Source organism: Bubalus bubalis, chromosome 3, assembly GCF_019923935.1.
Source record: "Bubalus bubalis isolate 160015118507 breed Murrah chromosome 3, NDDB_SH_1, whole genome shotgun sequence".
Taxonomy (NCBI): Eukaryota; Metazoa; Chordata; class Mammalia; order Artiodactyla; family Bovidae; genus Bubalus; species Bubalus bubalis.
Window position 1 is genome coordinate 42,526,888 of NC_059159.1, and position 13,222 is coordinate 42,540,109.

Sequence of the window (13,222 nt, forward strand, 5' to 3'; positions counted from 1 at the left end):
AATAGCTCACTGTGTGCTCAGAAATCTTTACTATATCATATTTATATGTATTGGGTTGAACAAAAATTTTGAGTTTTTCCATAAGATGGTACAGAAAAACCCAGATGAAGCTTTTGCCCAACCCAAATAACTATGTAAGAGTTGAATTCAATTGTATAGTCACCTAGTAGACATGAAGTTCCCTATAGCTGTGCTATATTAATATTTATTCATTTTAATTTTGCAATTTTCTTTTTAAAATTTGGAGCTAAAAAGTTTTTTTTTTTTTTTTGGTGTTTGTTTTAATATTGATACACTGCTTTCGGCCCTTAGCAGTCTCTCAAACCCAAGATACACTAACAGATAAAATGATTGCTCCCTGGAAGTTCAGAGCTCCTGGTGAGAGTAGTGTGGGATAATTGGGGGGCCTGCCCAGAAGGAGGGGAGGGTGTCTTGTAGAAGGGGAGGATGTCTTGTTCAAGCCTCGTAGCTGCTGTGAGGAGCAGGAAGATGCCGTGGGTGAGGAGGGCTCTGAGCCTGGCGGATGTGAGTTCCAATCCTAAACCCCCTGGGTGGGTGACCAGGCAAGTCATTCAGCCCTCTCTCAACACCGCCCCCCTCCCTCCAAAAAAAGGAGACTATCTGCCTGACACATTGTAGGCTTATTATTACGTATCACCCTACTCTCTTTCTGGTGATGGATACTATAAAAAATCTCAGCAGCTTGGAAAGAGGAAGGAACTCTTCCTAGTAGAGTTCTCTTAATCCTTCTGCGAATCTCTCCAGCCTGTGACTTGGGTTTGTCTGACCCCTCTTTTCTCAGAACCAAAAATCCATTTGCAGATTTAACAGAACATTCCCAGTGGACAGGTCTGATGCTAACACAATGTGCCACCCTAGGATGTTTCTGCTGCGTGATTAACTGGTGGCATCTGGATCAGTGGCTGGCAAAGGACAGAGTGGCCTTGAGTATCGTAGCAGGTGCTGGCTGGCTGGTGGCTGTGCAAGGGCTCAAGGCACCAGCTGTTCATGGCTGGAGGTTCCTCCTCAACTTCCCTTTGCTTCGTCCTCAGAGTTGAGGATCTTAGGGAAACACTTACTTGTTCATTTGTTCATTCATTCTTTCTTTCTTTCCTTCCTTAACCCCTGGACTGGCTTAGGTAACCCCATCAAGTGCTCTCATGGCACCCTGTACTTATTGATTATTGCATGGGTTTCAATAATCAATTATTCAAGAACTCAACAGGGGCTTGAATTGTGTGGGATTATTGCACGCTTGGAAACTGCTGTAGAAACCAGAAATACTGGGCTGCAAGGACAGAAGCGAGACACGACTTGGGGCTTGGATATAGGATAAAACCTTTCATAGTATACTTTTCTGTATTTTTCAAGTTTTGAACAATGTGAACATATTTTCTATAGAAACAAGGCTGTTTTTGAAAACAAACTGATGGCTTAATTATCTGCTTCTTCCTCTACACACCATCCTTTATGAGGGTAAGAGCTCTGTCTTGTTCACTGTTGCATCTTCAGCCTTGAACAAAAGTCTTGGCTCAATAAATATGTTCTGAATGAATGAATGACATCCAATGACAGGGTTACGTGACTCTGCGGGCAGAGATGAAACTGACATACAGTCCTTACCAGTTCTAGCCACAACTGACAGGGTTACATGACTCTGGGGGCAGAGATGAAACTGACATATAGTCCTTACCAGTTCTAGCCACAACTGACATGCTTGTGTTGTCTTTGTGCTTCATATACACTCAGCATCTCCATTTGGGAGCTTTACACCCTATTGAAGTGTTAGAACCATAAAGAAAGACGATGCTGTGAAAGTGCTGCACTCAATATGCCAGCAAATTTGGAAAACACAGCAGTGGCCACAGGACTGGTAAAGGTCAGTTTTCATTCCAATCCCAAAGAAAGGCAATGCCAAAGAATGCTCAAACTACCGCACAATTGCACTCATCTCACACGCTAGTAAAGTAATGCTTAAAATTCTCCAAGACAGGCTTCAGCAATACATGAACCGTGAACTTCCAGATGTTCAAGCTGGTTTTAGAAAAGGCAGAGGAACCAGAGATCAAATTGCCAACATTCGCTGGATCATGGAAAAAGCAAGAGAGTTCCAGAAAAACATCTATTTCTGCTTTATTGACTATGCCAAAGCCTTTGACTGTGTGGATCACAATAAACTGTGGAAAAGTCTGAAAGAGATGGGAATACCAGACCACCTGACCTGCCTCTTGAGAAATTTGTATGCAGGTCAGGAAGCAACAGTTAGAACTGGACATGGAACAACAGACTGGTTCCAAATAGGAAAAGGAGTACGTCAAGGCTGTATATTGTCACCCTGCTTATTTAACTTATAAGCAGAGTACATCATGAGAAATGCTGGGCTGGAGGAAGCACAAGCTGGAATCAAGATTGCCGGGAGAAATATCAATAACCTCAGATATGCAGATGACACCACCCTTATGGCAGAAAGTGAAGAAGAGCCTCTTGATGAAAGTGAAAGAGGAGAGTGAAAAAGTTAGCTTAAAGTTCAACATTTCAGAAAACTAAGATCATGGCATCCAGTCCCATCACTTCATGGTAAATAGATGGGGAAACAGTGGAAACAATATCAGACTTTATTTTTTTGGCTCCAAAATCACTGCAGATGGTGATTGCAGCCATGAAATTAAAAGACGCTTACTCCTTGGAAGGAAAGTTATGACCAACCTAGACAGCATATTGAAAAGCAGAGACATTATTTTGCCAACAAAGGCCCGTCTAGTCAAGGCTATGGTTTTTCCAGTGGTCATGTATGGATGTGAGAGTTGGACTATAAAGAAAGCTGAGTGCAGAAGAATTGATGCTTTTAAACTGTGGTGTTGGAGAAGACTCTTGAGAGTCCCTTGGACTGCAAGGAGATCCAACCAGTCCATCCTAAAGGAGATCAGTCCTGGGTGTTCATTGGAAGGACTGATGTTGAAGCTGAAACTCCAATACTTTGGCCACCTGATGCGAAGAGCTGACTCATTTGAAAAGACCCTGATGCTGGGAAAGATTGAGGGCAGGAGGAGAAAGGGACGACAGAGGATGAGATGGCTGGATGGCATCACCGACTCGATGGACGTGGGTTTGGGTGGACTCTGGGAGTTGGTGATGGACAGGGAGGCCTGGCGTGCTGCAGTTCATGGGGTCTCAAAGAGTCAGACACGACTGAGCGACTGAACTGAACTGAACACCCTATTGAAGTGTTAGAACCATGAAGACTGATGGAATCAATTTTTTTAGCCAGTTTTTAATTTTTGAAGAAAAAATGGAGCATTTACGTTTGATTGAAAAGTCCAAACACATGAACAAAAATATTGTGAGGGGGACGATGAGGGTCACTGTGCAAACAATTTACAAATATCCATCCAATTTTCCTAGAGTTATAAGTATCCCCAGCCTGTTCTCCATCCGTTTTCCTCAATTATCCTAAGTTCAAGGAAGCCAGAGAAGGATCACCCACCTCCAGGGCTACCACCATACTTTGCAAATAACATCTGAATATGGTTTTTAACCAAGTTCTATAGGATGCCCCCTCTGACATTGTCTGAAGCTGCTGCTTCCCTAGCCCTCTGATGGTTATGGCCTCCAAGCTCCAATTACCTCCGCCTTCTCCTTCCAGGAAAGTCAGGGCAGAGCCACTCCAAGAGTGGGAATGAAGGGAGCAAACCAGCTTGTATCCCTTTCTCCTAAACTGAGCTTGGGTCTCTCCTCTTCATCTTTAATAACAATAACTACAACTTATGAAACATTTACTGTGAACCAGACACTGCCTCCTTTATCCTCACAACAACCCCATGAAGTAGGTCATTATGATACCCATTTTACTGATGAGTTAATTGAGGTTCTGAGGAGCCAAGTTCTGGGCCAGGGAACTCAACAGGGTCTTGAATGTATGTCTATCTGCTCCAAAAGCTGTAGTCTTTCCTCTGGGCAACCCTGCCTCTCTGACATTAAGTCAGATTATAATACCTACCTGACCCATTGCTGTCAGATGAAGGGAAATGAAGGCATTTAGGGCAGTGATGGGACCCAGTGCCATCAATAAATGGTAACTATATTATTGATTGTTCCAAATCAGATAGAATCTTGTGCCAGATACTCACAGAGATTAGTGGGAGCAAGCAGCAAAGATTTTAGAGATATTTATCAGGTAAAAAATATTTCCTTTGGGGAATTTCTGGACAGCCAGTGGGGCTGGTTGGGACTCTATGATTTCACTGCCATGGCCTGGGTCCCTGGTTGGGGAGCTAAGATCCTGCAAACTGCGAGGCATGGCCAAAAAACAAAATTTTTTTTCTTTGAATTTGGAAAAGACCACGTTTGTTCATTTTTTTCCCCAATATTTTTCTCTATTTCATCTTAACAGCACCTGGTGGCTCAGACAGTAAAGAATCTCCCTGTAATTAATGCTGGAGACCTGGGTTCAATCCCTGGGTTGGGAAGATCCCCTGGAGAAGGGAATGGTGATCCACTCCAGTATTCTTGCCTGAGAATTCCATGGACAAAGGAGCCTGTTGGACTACAGTCCATGAGGTCGTAAAGAGATGGACACAAGTGAGCGACTAACATTTTCACTTTTCTGTTGTATTTTCTGTACACCGTTGATCTATGGCGGATATGGATTGTGAAATCTGTTCTAAGTCCACACACTCATTGCATGAACAGGTAGGGTAACTGTCTGCCCAGTGGGATGGGCTTTAAGATTTGGAGGTGATAAAAGACATTAAGGGACTTCCCAGATGGCACAGTGGTAAAGAGTCTGCCTGCCAACGTAGGACACGCAAGAGATGTGGGTTCGATCCCTGGGTTGGGAAGATGCCCTGGAGGAGAAATTGGTAACCCTCTCCAGTATTCTTGCCCAAAGATCCCATGGAGAGAAGAGCCTGGCGGGCTACAGTGCAAAGGGTCTCAAAGAGTCAGACACGACTTAGCGACTGAACACACATACACACCAGACATTAAGGAGAATGAGACCACCCCCAAATGTAATGTGGTCGATTTGAACCTTGAATTTCTTGACACTAGGGCTACGTGCCAGGCATGATAGAGGCTCAGTAGAACTTTATGAATGGCTTGGATCCCCTGGCCTTGCCTCTGGGCCCAGGGAGCCTCACAGGATGAGGCCCAGGGCGGGAGGGGTGAGGTCATGGGGCCAGGGTGGCCCCTGGACTCAGCACTTTCTGGCAAGAGCATAATGGGGCTGACCAGGCGGCTGAGCAGCACTTCTGTTGTTTGGGAATAAGCAGGCTGAGTACAAAGCAAAGGGCCCAGTCAGCGTTCAGCCAGCACCTACCTCCCCCATGAGGGGCTGCTCCTGGGGGATCTTTTTTGCCCTAGTCCTTGCTACACCTTTCAACAAGTAGGAGAGCCAGGACCTGGCTGGGCCTGAGAAGGCTTGAATACTGGGAGAGAATTTGGGAGGCATCTCAAGCCTCCAGATCTTTCTGAGCTCTCTCTTTATTCATCCATCCCTCTGCGTCCAGGCAAAAATGGATGCCTGCCTGCCTGCAAGGGACTGCTGCTGTCCTAAGGGGTCAGGCTCCCAGCCTGCTGCTTCTGTGTTTAGCTGGAGGACATCTCAATTCCATTCAATCTTACTGAATTTCTCAGTTGTTGTGCAGTTGCTAAGTCGTTTCCGACTCTTTTGCAACCTCATGACTGCAGCACGCCAGGCTTCTGTCTTCCACTGTCTCCTGGAGTTTGCTCAAATTCATGTCCACCCAAACCCATGTCAGTGATGTTACCTAACCATCTAATCTTCTATCACCCCCTTGTCCTTTTGCCTTCAATCTTTCCAGCATCAGGGTCTATCCAATGAGTCGGCTCTTTGCATCAGGTGGCCCAAGTATTGGAGTTTCAGCTTCAGCATCAGTCCTTCCAATGAATATTCAGGATTGATTTCCTTTAGGATTGACTGGTTTGATCTCTTTGCAGCCCAAGGGATTCTCAAGAGTCTTCTCCAGCACAATTCAAAAGCATCAGTTCTTCAGTGCTCAGCCTTCTTTATGGTCCAGCTCTCACATCTGTACATGACTATTGGAAAAACTTTCTCAGTACTGAAGCTTAAAGTAATTTCCTCTCAACTGGAACCCTGTGAAGCTATTAGAAAAATAGGCACCAATAACAAGAGAAAAACAGGTATCCTATTGCAAGGCACTCAGCCCACTCTCTCAAACACAACCAAGTAGCTCAATTCTCTCTCTCTCTTAGTTCCCCGACCAGGGATTGAACCCATGGCCCCTGCAGTGGAAGCATGGTGTCTCAACCACTAGACCACTAGGGAAGTCTGTTTCATTTAGAGCAGTCAGGTTTAGCAAATAAAGATATAGGACACCCAGGTAAATTTGAATTCCAGATAAATGATTACTATTTCGAAGTATAAATAGGTCCCAAACATTTTTTATGTTGTTTTTGTTGTCTATCTTTTGGCCTCACCACCCAGCATGTGGAATCTTAGTTCCCTGACCAGGGATCGAACCCACACCCACTGTGTTCAGTGCAGAGTCTTAACCACTGGGCCACTAGGGAAGCCCCCCAACATCTTTTATGCTAAAACATTCAGTTCAGTTCAGTTCAGTTCAGTCATGTCCGACTCTTTGTGACCCCATGAACTGCAGCACGCCAGGCCTCCCTGTCCATCACCAACTCCCGGAGTCCACCCAAACCCACGTCCATCGAGTCGGTGATGCCATCCAGCCATCTCATCCTCTGTCATCCCCTTCTCCTCCTGCCCTCAATCTTTCCCAGCATCAGGGTCTTTTCAAATGAGTCAGCTCTTCGCATCAGGTGGCCAAAGTATTGGAATTTCAGCTTCAACATCAGTATTTCCAATAAACACCCAGGACTGATCTCCTTTAGGATGGACTGGTTGGATCGCCTTGCAGTCCAAGGGACTCTTACCTGTTGTTTATCTGAAATGGGCTTCCCTGGTGACTCAGCTGGTAAAGAATCCGCTTGCAATGTGGGAGACCTGGGTTCGATCCCTGAGTTGGGAATATCTCCTGGAGAAGGGAATGGCTACCCACTCCAGTATTCTGGCCTGGAGAATTCCATGGACTATTCCAGGGGGTCACTAAGAGTAGGACACAGCTGAGTGACTTTCACTTTCACTATACTTATGTGAAATTCGAACTGAACGGGATGTCTTGCATTTTATTTGCCAACACCAGTCTCCTTCCACCTCTATCTGGAGCCCTGTATGATACTCCTCAGCCAATCCGCTTCTCTTTTTTCCTTTGGAGAAGACAGAGTGGAAAAAAAGTCACCATTCTCATGATCATTTTCCTGGCATACCCTGTCCCACCAACCATCCTACAACCATCCTTTGATAAAATGGAGAATGGGAGGAAATCTGGATATTTTAAAGTATTTTCCCAAATGTTATTTAATCCTTCCAAGTAACCCTGAGAGATATGTTTGTGTGTTAGTTGCTCAGTCGTGTTCGACTCTTTGTGACTGCATGGACTGTAGCCCGCCAGGCTCCTCTGTCCATGAAATTCTCCTGGCAAGAATACTGGAGTGGGTTGCCATTTCCTCCTCCAGGGGATATTCCCAACCTAGGGATTGAACCCATGTCTGCTGCGTCTCCCATCTGAGCCACCAGGGAAGCCTGAGAGATCTGCTTTAATTAACCACATTTTACAATAGAAACCTCAGACTCAGAAAGCCTATGTTACCCAAGGTCACAATGCTGGGAAGTGGCAGAACCAGATCTCAAACTCAATTCTCTTTGGTTCCAAAATCTATATTCTTTAGCATGCTGTTTACAGGAATCCCTTGCCCTTCATTTGTTTAAAACAGGCATGACTCATGGTGAGGAGCCATGAAAGCAAATTTATTTTCATTTCCTCTGCCTCGTTATGTTTTTCCATTGTGGCTAATTTCTTTCCCTTGCCTTGGATATAAACCTGGGCAGTCCCATGACTTTTTGTGGCCATTTTTAGGTAATTAAAAAGTTGGATGCTACTTTGAAGAATAAAAGACAGTCTCAATTTAAAATGAGAATGTTCAATCCATCATCAAAATGTCAATCTCCATTTGAAGGTAAGTCTCCTCCCTGCTACCTCAGATAGGACCTGGATTAGGCAGAAAGCCTGCACCCAGGTTAAGGGCACTCTTTTTTCTCTTTCCTGCTTACTCACTGACTTCTGATCCTTCAAAGATTGGAGGGAATAGGAGAGAAAGGAGAGCAGGACATTCCTTACTCAATGGTTCTGTGATAAGATGGCTTCACACTCTATGCCCAGCAACTCTTACAGCTGCCTGTCTCGTGGGCACTTCCTGGTTCTTGGGAGAGTCCCACCTAGAGTAACCTTGAACCAGGTCTGTGCCTCTCCGCTCTGGCTATTCCTTTTACAGCCCCTAGGCACCTGGTGGTTCACCTCTACTTTTATTCTGTGGAGGACCCCTCCATCCTTGGAATTCTGCTGGACTAAATCTGCTCCAGCCCCGTTCCAGTTCCTTCTGAGGCATGCCCCACCTCAGAAACCCAGACCTACATGGGAAACACTCATACGTGCTTTGCCTCAGCAAATTTTGGAATGCAGGCTGATTGTTGCTTAGGCTCCTCACTTTGCTTCATTCCTCAGCAATTGCCCAGCCCAACTTCTGACCTTTAGATTTCTCACTACAGGGACACATAACCAGTTTTCTAAGTGGAGCCCTTGGAGCATTCACCCGAAGCTCTCTCACTCCTGCCCTGAAGGATGGTGGGGTTCCCAGCACAATGTCCCAGAAAAACTCTCCACAGTCGGTCTCACATCTCTCCAACTTGATAACCTCAGCATCAGAAGGAAAGGTTAAGAGCCGTCAAATCAGTTCTCAAACACCTCCTTTGAAGTTTTATGCAACATAGTGTTCTGCCGCATAACTCATTTTGATTTCTAATACCTACCACTTTAATGCCCATGTTCACATCCTGTGACATGCTGTGTTACTTCACTGCTCTCCACACTGCTCACCCACCTGGGCTCCCTTTACTCCCAGCAGGAGACCTTACATCCTGTTTCATCAGACATGGATTTCCTCAACTTCCTGCCCCTGGAACCTACCATACCTGCAACACTATTTCCACATCCACCTCTTCACCTCCTGTCCCAGATGTTTACCACTTCCTGTCCTGGGTAACATACCATTCTGTCCTCTTAGGAACTTTGTTTAACTCATTAGCCCTCTCTTGAGGACTTCCCTGGTGATTCAATAGCTAAGACTCCACGTTCCCAATGCTGGGGGCCTGGGTTCCATCCCTGGTCAGGGAACTAGATCCTGCATGCCACAGCTAAGACCTGATGCTGCCAAAATACATAAATAAGTAAATATTAAAAACATCTTAAATATTGAAATAAATATTTAAAATACTCTCTCATCTAGTATTTAAAAAGATAATTTCTACATTTTATTACAAAAGTATATGTGGCTTAAGTCATATATTTTTAAAATGTGCACAATAGATAGTTTTTACAAACTATGTGTGATAGTATTTACAAACTAACTATAGATATTTTACAAACTATCTATTTCAGCAGCCCTCCTTCTCATAGGTTACCATTTTCAACTCTTTAAGCTTTTCCTTCGGTATTCATTGATTTTAGACATTACATGCTGATTTCTTATTCGGCAGATGGAATTTTAGCTCTCTTGCCCTTCCCACCCTTCTGTAGATCTGTTACAAATTTTGCTTAAATCCATAATCATTGTATCAGCTTCTACGACTTTGTAAATATTATTTACTACTGGTCCAAGTAATGCATGATAATGTCCTCTTTCTTGAACCATGTTTTGCTTTCCCTGGAGTTAAACATTTCCTAGTTTTGTCGTGTGTTCAATTTTTCTGCATCTTCATGAAAAGTGAGAGTGAAAGTGTTAGTCACTGACTCTCTGCAACCCCATAGACTGTAGCCCGCCAGGCTCCTCTGTCCATGGAATTCTCCAGACAAGAATACTGGAGTGGGTTGCCATTCCCTTCTCCAAGGCATCTTCCCAGCCCAGGGATCGAACCCCGGTCTCCTGCATCTCAGGCAGATTCTTTACCATCTGAGCCATCAGGAAAAACCTCTTAATACAATATTCATGAATTTTATTAATATTTTATTATTTATTATAAATATTATTTAATTATAATATTTAGTAATAATTATTTTATATTTTATTAATGTTATTGTTAATATTTTAAATTATTTTATTAACAATTTATTAGTAAAATTATTTAATAATTGTATTTCTATTGTATTAAGAGCCTTTCATGAATATTCATGAAATGCCTCTTAACACAATCTTCTATATAGTCAACCCATCGGAGCATCTATAGGCTCCATTTTTCTCCTTGGAGACTTCCATCTGGATGCCTCTGTTCTCTTGCTCCAGACCAAAGAAGTTTCCATCTATGCTGCTGCATAGGTATTGTCCAGAGACCTCTCTTGGCTGACATTCTAGAAACTCCCTTGGCAGTGCTCCAGGGTTGAATCTGTATCCTTATTCATAATTTACCTTTTTGTGTTAGTAAAACATATTATGTAATAGTGTCCTAAGAAATGGCAAATGGACGTCATTTTTTTAAGGTCAAAATATCTAAAAATGTATTTTGGTGTGGTCACATTTGATTGATGGTTTGGCTGGGTATAGAGTTGCTAGTACCTAGGAACTGGGAAGGCAGCTCCCCATTGCCTTCTGTGTGCAATGTTGCTGTTGAGACATATAATATCACTTTGATTCTTGATCCTTTGTATAAGAGTTTTTTTCTTTCTAAAAGCTTATTTTAAAGGAAAAATTCCCAGTGATCTGAATTTCCTGAGGCTGTGCTTTTGTAAAAATCTTTCTTTATTTCTCTGGGCATTTAGTAGCCTCTTTCAAAAGTATGTCCTTCGATTCTCTGAAATGTTCTTATATTGTTTCTTTGATCATTTTCTCACCTCTGTTTAATATGTTTCTTTCTCTGCAACTTTTATTCTTGGAATGTTGGACCTCCTGAGCTGATACTCTAGTTTTTTATATTCCTATCTTACTTTTACATCTCTTTGTCTTTCTGTTCTGACATTTGAGAGATTTCCTTGATTAAAAAAATATATATTTATTTTTGACTGCTGGGTCTTTGTTGCTGTGTGTAGGCTTTCTAGTTGCAGCGAGCAGGGGCTGCTCTCTGGTTGTGGTGCGCTTCTCTTGTTGTGGAGCAGGGGCTCTAGCTGCATAGGCTTCAGTAGTTCCGGCACTGTGGGCTCAACAGTCGAATGAGTGGGCTCCAGAGCGTGAACTCAGGAGTTGTGACGCACGGGCTTTGTTGTCCCTCGGCAGGTGGCTCTTCCTAGACCAGGGATCAAAACGGTGTCCCCTGCATTTGCAAGGCCAATTCTAAACCACTGAACCACCAGGGAAGCCTGAGATTTCCTTGATTTTAGCTTTTAATTCTGTATTAGTGTCCTATTGCTACTATCGCGAATTACTACCACAAACACAGTGACTTCCATTTCTGGAGGCAGGACTATATTCTTTCTGGAGGCTCTTGAGGAGGATCTGTTTCTTTGCCTTTTCCAGCTTCTAGAGGCTGGCTGCCTGCATTTCTTGGCCAATGGCCCCTTCCTTCAACTTCAAAGCCAATAGCATAGCATCTCTGAATCTGTCTCTGACTCTGGTCTTCCTGACTGCATCTCTCAGAAGGACCTTGTAATTATGAAGCCAGATGAAGAAGTGAACTGAAGTGAAGTCGCTCAGTCGTGTCTGACTCTTTGCGACCCCACGGACTGTAGCCTACCAGGTTCCATGATTCATGGGATTTTCCAGGCAAGAGTACTAGAGTGGGGTGCCATTTCCTTCTCCAGGAGATCTTCCCGACTGAGGGATTGAACCCCGGTCTCCCACATGGTAGGCATTGTAGGCAGACACTTTACTGTCTGAGCCACCAGGGAAGATCCCATTAAGCCAGATAACCCACCATAATCTCTCCCATCTCAAATTCCTTAATCATATCTGCAAAGGCCCTTTGTCAGGTATGATCATCTTCACAAGCTGTGTAGACATCTTTGGAGGGCTGTTATTCTGTCTGCCACAAACTTTTTGCTAAATTTGTTATTTTAACAATCCCATTTTTAATGTCCAAGAGTCCAGTTTTGTTTCCTCTGATTGTTTCAGTTTTAAAGCATCCTGTTCTTATTCCAGAGACACAGCATTTTCTTTTATCTCTCTGAGGGTGTGTTTGCTTCTTTGAAGTTTTCTTCCTCTCCCTACATAATCTTCACTCGCTTCAGATTCCTTTACTTCTGTTTATTATTATTATTTTATGTTGGAGACATTTCCCAAATGTGTCATGATCTGTAGATTCCATCCTTATGAAAGAAAAAGCAGACTGGGAAAAACTTATTGGAAATTCTGGATGGCTGGGTAAGTAAGTGTTAGTTGCTCAGTCGTGCCCGACTCTTTGCAACCCCATGGACTGCAGCCCACGAGGCTCCTCTGTCCATGAGATTTTCCAGGCAAGGATACTGGAGTGGGTTGCCATTTCCTTCTCCAGGGTATCTTCCCAACCCAGGGATCAAACCTGGGTCTCCTGCACTGCAGGCAAATTCTTTACCAACTGAGCTACAAGGGGATGGCTGGACAGAGACTGTCAACTGTAGATTTCATTATATGGCAAAGGGTGGTCAGTCAGCTTTTTTTTGCTGTTGGTAATTATTAAAAACCAGTGATGTTTTGCTTGGGTTGGTTTCCCTTTCTGGATGTCATACTGCACTCTTTAGGTCATTGTGCACAGCCCGAACACAGGGACTGGTGAGTTATACTCTACCTCCTTAAAGGACCCTTGTTCACTTTTTGTTTTGTTTATTTGTTTTTAAATATTTGTTTATTTGGCCGAAACAAGTCTGAGCTGTGGCACGTGGGATCTTTAGCTGCGGCATGTGAACTCTAAGTTGCAGCATGTGGGCTATAGTTCCCTGACCAGGGATTGAACCCAGGCCCCCTGCATTGGGAGCACAGAGTCTTAGCCACTGGACCACCAGGGAAGTTCTTGATTTTTGTTTTAAAGATCTGCTTGGAAGTTACATATGTCTCTAGTTTCATCAGGGAGGGAGTTTGTGTTTCTGTTTTTTGGTTTCCGTGTCATGTTCCTGTAGTTTTTAATCTCTCTCCAACTGACTTTTTCCTCAGCCTGTAAACATGCATAAGCCTCCCTCATTTCAAAAACAAAACCCCAATCTACCCCCTCCCCCAG

General features: G+C 43.7%; 1 non-coding gene across 1 annotated transcript; it reads right to left on the minus strand.

Annotated features, from left to right (window-relative positions):
* Positions 1-12,940: 12,940 nt before the first annotated feature.
* TRNAG-CCC lies at positions 12,941-13,013 on the minus strand. The gene has a single exon. It is a non-coding gene; the product is annotated as a tRNA-Gly (tRNA).
* Between the last annotated feature and the right edge of the window lie 209 nt (positions 13,014-13,222).